Raw genomic sequence first — 6,381 nt, 5'->3', positions numbered from 1 at the left:
AAGAAAATCATCACATGTCACCAAGAGATATAGGCTCACACGATATTCTAACTCAATTACAGATGATTGGGGATGTTCAGTTTGGCAAATCTCGAAGGAAGAGAAAACGTATTGCTGAAGAGCTGAACTAGACAAAGTGTAGCATATTCTTCCATTTACCTTAGTGGTCAACACTTCAACTTCGGCATAATTTAGATGTTATGCATATTGAGAAGAATATTACCGAAAACATCTTATTCACTTTAATGAACACTCCAGGAAAAACTAAAGATAATATAAATTCAAGGCGTGACTTGGAGATATTGGGTTATAGAAAAGAATTACATTTGAGGTGTGAGGGTGATCATGTAACAATGCCACATGCACTGTACGCATTACACGGAGATGAAAGGCATAAATTTTGTGAGTGGCTGTCCGATATCAAATTTCCATATGGGTTCTCTTCCAATATCTCAAATTGTGTTTCTCTACGTGATTGCAAAATCGCCGGGTTAAAAAGCCACGATTATCATGTTTTCTTTCAAAGACTACTCTCAATTGCTGCTGGGGGGTTTCTAAGAAGTGACATTGCCTTGGCTTTGACTGAACTTAGCACGTTCTTTAAAGAGTTGTGCACTCGAACACTGAATGTGAATCGCCTATCTCAGCTCCAAACTGATATCGTCACCATTATATGCAGACTGGAGATGATATTCCCTCTCTCATTTTTCGATATCATGGTCCACCTAACTGTCCATTTGCCTCGTGAGGCCATACTTGGGGGTCCAGTACAATATAGATGGATGTACCCATTTGAGAGATACCTCAAAAACTTTAAATGGTATGTTAAGAATAAAGCCCGACCAGAAGGTTCAATAGCCGAGGCCTACATTCACACTGAATGCCTGACTTTTTGCTCTATATACCTAAAAGATGTTGAGACAAAGTTCAATCAAGCAGACCGCAACGTTGATGCTGACGAAGAGGAGACTATAGATGGATTCAGAATTTTCAATCAGAAAGTTCATCCCTTGGGTTCAACTTCTAATGTGCAATTAGAAGATAAACTCTTTAAAGCAGCCATTTGGTATGTGCTCAACAATTGTCAGGAGATTGGACCATATATACAGTAAGCATCAAAGAGTTTACTTTAAAATCTACTTCCATTCAAACTTAACAAGTTATTATATATGCAATGCCCATAACATCAAATATTTTGCTTGGCGATTCTGTGCACCAAATGTAGGGAACACTACAAGAAATGTAAGGTGCAACACCCAAATTGCATCGATCGCATGCATCAAACTGACTTTCCAACTTGGTTCAAGCACCGTGTAAGTTCTTTTCCATCCTTATCTACATTGAAATATTATGAATTTCCTTAATATGTTTTGAAATGATGACAATATACGTTATGAATTTTCAACAATTTTGGTATAGATCCAGGAACATCGTACCAAGCATCCACTTGATGTGTCCGCTGATCTGTATGCATAAGCTTGTGGGCCTGACCGTTGGGTTGCATCGTATGATGCTTGCATAATAAATGGAAAAAAATTTCATACGAGACAGTGTGAACTTCGTCGGCATACACAAAATTCTGGGGTGTTGGTAACTGGGGACGAAGCCACAAATAACGCAGACTTTTACAGTGTTATTAATAATATCGTAGAGTTATGCTACATGGAGTGGCGTCAGGTATACCTATTTGAATGTGATTGGTTTGATTTTGGTGATCGAAAACGAGGGGTGCGGGTGGATGACCATATGATTAGTGTCAACATGAATAGGACTTGGTATAAAGGTGAACCATTCGTGTTGGCGAGTTAGGCTGATCAATGTTTCTACATAAGAGATTTAAAGGCGAAAGGGAATTTGGGTGTTGTGCAAACCTATACAAATAGGAATGTATATAACATTTCGTCAGTGTCGAGGAATCTGGAAGATATTAATGATGGCGAGCCAAGTACTAATGAGGCCGATCAAGAAAATGAGTCTTCTGATTACTATGAACCAATGCAGTGTGGTAATGTAGATCCAGTGTCAACTCCACTGGATAGGCTTGATATACCACCTAGCCATATTGATGCACAAGAATTCATGGATGTGGATGGTCAATGCATAGATTCAACAGGCTTTATTAATGATGCCATGATTTCTTCTAGTTCTGGAGATGCATACAGTGAGGGGGAATATTCAGATGAAGAGGACCTATCAACAGACGAAGAGTCTGTGTCAGATTTATAATGAACACTCCAAAAACTTCGTCTACTTAAGGTTGATACAACAGATTACCTCTTTGAAGTTGGTACAATTTCACATATAGTTAAAAATGATATTGTAGAGTCATACCTTTTTTGATTTAGTTAGACTAACACGGTATGTTAATTTTTAATAAATGGACTGATGTAATATGCACAAGATTACATATATGGTTTCATATATTTATTTCCTTTGTTCTGTGGTTTGGCTGCTGATTATGATATTATTATTGCTCAGGTGAGGGTAAAACAATACTGCATTGCTTTATTGTAGTCGCTGCACAGACAGATTTGGGAGGGGATTTGCTTTCTTCGATATCAATATATTTATCATGCAATCTCATCTTCAAGCTGGAGGCATGAGCGGCACAGTTAATTACCAAGGTATATAATTTAGATCGATAAGTTAATTATTTGTCTGTATTAATGATCATAATGTAATGGTTTCTCTACCCAAAGTACTTGAAAATGGTAGATAATTGATTTTTCTATTTTTAACCATGGCATCCACTTTGAGATTATTTTGTGGAATGGACCTGATGTTTATTACAATGCTATTAACTCATACGCATGCAGGTGACTAAGCGGGACCCAGTACTAGGGGCGGAGGGAGACTCCGGGGTTTCCGTGGGAGGCGGCATGTACCGTACTCAGCCCGCCACAACCGTCCTCGGGGAGCAAAGATCTCCTCATATCACAGTCCTAAGGAGTGTAATCAATCATCCTCAGATGACTCCACACAACCCCCAAGCCTGCCACCATCCACCAACCCAATTCCCACGCCAGCGCCTGTTCGAGAACCCTCACCAATGCGGGCACAATCACCTATTAGAGACCACGCACGAATGGAAGACCCCAATGTACCACAAACTAGTATGCGTTAATCCATGATACATATTGAATGCGTTGACCTATTGGTATGTCACCTTGTTTGTGTAAAGATATTTTATAATTACACACACTAATCTAGTCCTGTATTTTGAAATACAGGAGTGGACGCCCCCATAGAGCCCGTTGTAGCGCAGGAACAGAGAAAATGAATTCGTGGGCCCGCTCGATGCATCGAGTTTGACAAGGTGAGGAAGCATGGGAAAGTGTCATTAAAGATAAACGAGGGTGAGACTGCACCGTGTTGTGAGCACACTTCTATGTTCACGACACGGGTATCATGGATTATTAAACAATATTGTGACATGAGTTATGCACGATGGACAGATGTTCCACTCGAAATGAAGGAGGAGTTCATTGACCGTGTTCGGGTAAGTTATTGGGTTAGCTACTTTCGTGAAGTTGGGTGTCGTTTATGCACTATAATCGTTGCCAAAATACTAATTTTATACAATAATGTAGTCTGACTTCATGTTCGACTGGGAGCGCGAAAACCACCGATTGACGGTGACAAAGGCACTTCGTAAGCGCTTCAACTCCTTCCATCATGACTTGCACAAGATTTATGAATCATTTGGAAGCCATGAAGAAGCTTTGGTTAATGGGACAAGTTTGGTGGACCCCCTTGTATGGGTATAGTTGTGTGGTAGATGGGGCAGTGATGCCTTTAAGGTATACATGCTCTTTCTCAAAGTAATGCCATATTAAATTCTTCCATTTAATATGACTAAATATTGTTGTGACAAATGCAATTGTTTATTATAGCTAACATTGGGTGTGCATGGCAGAAAATTTCTTCTCAAAACCGGGCGAACCGAAAGAAGCAGGCAATTAATCACACATCAGGACGTAAATCATTCATCCGAATACTTGAGCAGAAGGTTTGAAGATGCCTCCCAATAGACTTGTCCAACTTCTACATTCATTAGCACATATTGAATACGTTTATCTATGTCGTGAAATTACATCTGAGGATATGATATTATTACCTTACTGTTGGGTACTGGTTACTTTCAAATGACTTGAGCTTAAAATACACATGTCAAATTTTATAAACTTGACATGCTTCATCAAACTGTTCATATACATTTATTGAACACATGTAGCGCGTTGAGAATGGAAATTTGGTTGACTTCTATAAGGAGACGCGCTGGTCGAAGAAGAAGAACAAGTTTGTGACAAATGCTACAGAAGATACTTACGTGAGTTGTACACTTACAGTTCCATTTATCTATTCTTGTTTCTAATAATAATAAATGCATACAGCTAACATGCCACAATTGTTAATAATCGTTGTTTTGTCAATGTCCAGAACGAGATGCAAGACAGGTTGGATGGCCTAGAACCAGAGCAACGTAATGATGAAGCAGCAGCAACTATCTTTAGGGAGGTCCTGTGTGACGCCCCCAAATTCCGTTTGGGATCGGACGGACATTTGAAGCGTCGAGACATGCAACACAAGGTTACCTGCCCCCGTTCATGACATATAAGATGCAATGTTCCTAACATGTATCTAACAATATGCAATATTCGCAGCGGATAAATTTTTTCTTTAGCAATACTATGCACCAAATTGAAAATATCCCAAATACTTAAAACATACTTCATACATAAAAACCCATTGAACAACTAAGATCACAACACTAGTCCAAAATGGTTATAATCCAAAAAGTACTAGAGATGCAACTCAATCGTACAAGTAGTAATTTACGTTAATTACTATATTAACATTGATGTCGCACCGTCGCTTAGTCAACTGTGTCTAGTTGATTAGCTCCTGATTCTCCTTAAGGTCTTGTAACAAGATCTACCATTCGGGGGGAATGGTAGTTGGGACTACCAATGTGAGATTTTATTACAAATCTCAGTAAGTTAATAAAAAAAACTTCCACACAAGCTAATGATGCATGGATGACAGTAAAAGCATAAATGCATAATCAAATTTATAAGTAATTAAAGTATAACTTGGCGTACAACATAGCATAATTGACATAACTTAAATTGAAACATGAACTGAACTTGACTTGACATGAACTTGATCTAAAACTTGACTTAGCATGAACTTGCTCTGAAACTTGAATTAACATGAACATGATATGAAACTTAACTTATCATGAACTTGTTCTAAAACTTGACTTAACATGAAAAATACATACTCCACAGTTGTTGTGGCCCCATGTATCCTACATAAACTTGACTTAACATGAAAAATACTGATGAAGCGCTAAAACTGCATGATTAAGTTACTTAAGTGAATAAATTGTTTAAGCAAAAATAATTAAGTACTTAATTATGTAGTAGATCACAATACTTGAGTCAATTGATAAATTTTGGTATTTTTGTGCTTAAAAAGATTTATAATACAATTACTTCACATGACAATAAATATTTCATTTTTTCCTCTCATAACAGGGGTAGTTTGGGCAATACACATGCAAAACACTCACTCGAACAAACTCATTCGAACACAGCACATGCAGAAAAATGCACACATGCAGAAAAGCATCACTAGGACAACACATAACCTGGACGTTGCAGACAAACACAACAGCAAAGACACTCACACACGCTAGACAAACTCACACATACAGCAAAAGAAAGAAGACCCTTCGGACAGCACTCACACATGCATGCACACATGTACACATCAGTAAGCATACAACACGTTACAGCAGACCAGATCACTCGGGCAGCACGTTACAGCAGACCAGCCTCATTCGGACAGCACACAGCTGGACCCACAGCAGCTCACACATGCAGGACAGCAAATTTGTTCTTCTTTTTAGAGTAGATGAACGTACAGCAGACCAGCCTCACTCGGACAGCAGAACACTCACACATGCAGACCTTTGGACAGCTGAAGCAGAAAACTCACATGTGCAGCAGCTACTACAGCAAGAGAAGAAGACTCACACATGCAAAAAAGTGCAAAACCAGCAAAGCACTCATGCAGAACACAATGCACATGCAGACCATTCGGACACATGCAGACCAACATGCACACATGCACATATGCAGCACCGAGAGCAGGAGGAGATGAGTTATTTATTTAGAGGCAACATTAGAGTAGTTTTTTTTTTCATTATTCTCCTTTTCACATAGCAGACGGGACGGATTGTTATGGGGGAGAGTTTTTTTTTTGCTTTGAATTTTTTTTACGTTTCTTGCTGTTGTTTTCTATACCTGAACTAGGTGGTTTGAATTTATTTTCTTTTTGGTTGGTGGTTTAGACGCAAGACAGATTTTCTTTCAT

The sequence above is a fragment of the Carya illinoinensis genome, chromosome 1 (genome assembly GCF_018687715.1).
Source record: "Carya illinoinensis cultivar Pawnee chromosome 1, C.illinoinensisPawnee_v1, whole genome shotgun sequence".
NCBI classification, from domain to species: domain Eukaryota; kingdom Viridiplantae; phylum Streptophyta; class Magnoliopsida; order Fagales; family Juglandaceae; genus Carya; species Carya illinoinensis.
The sequence above is the reverse complement of the archived record's forward strand: the minus strand, read 5'-3'. Positions refer to the sequence as shown.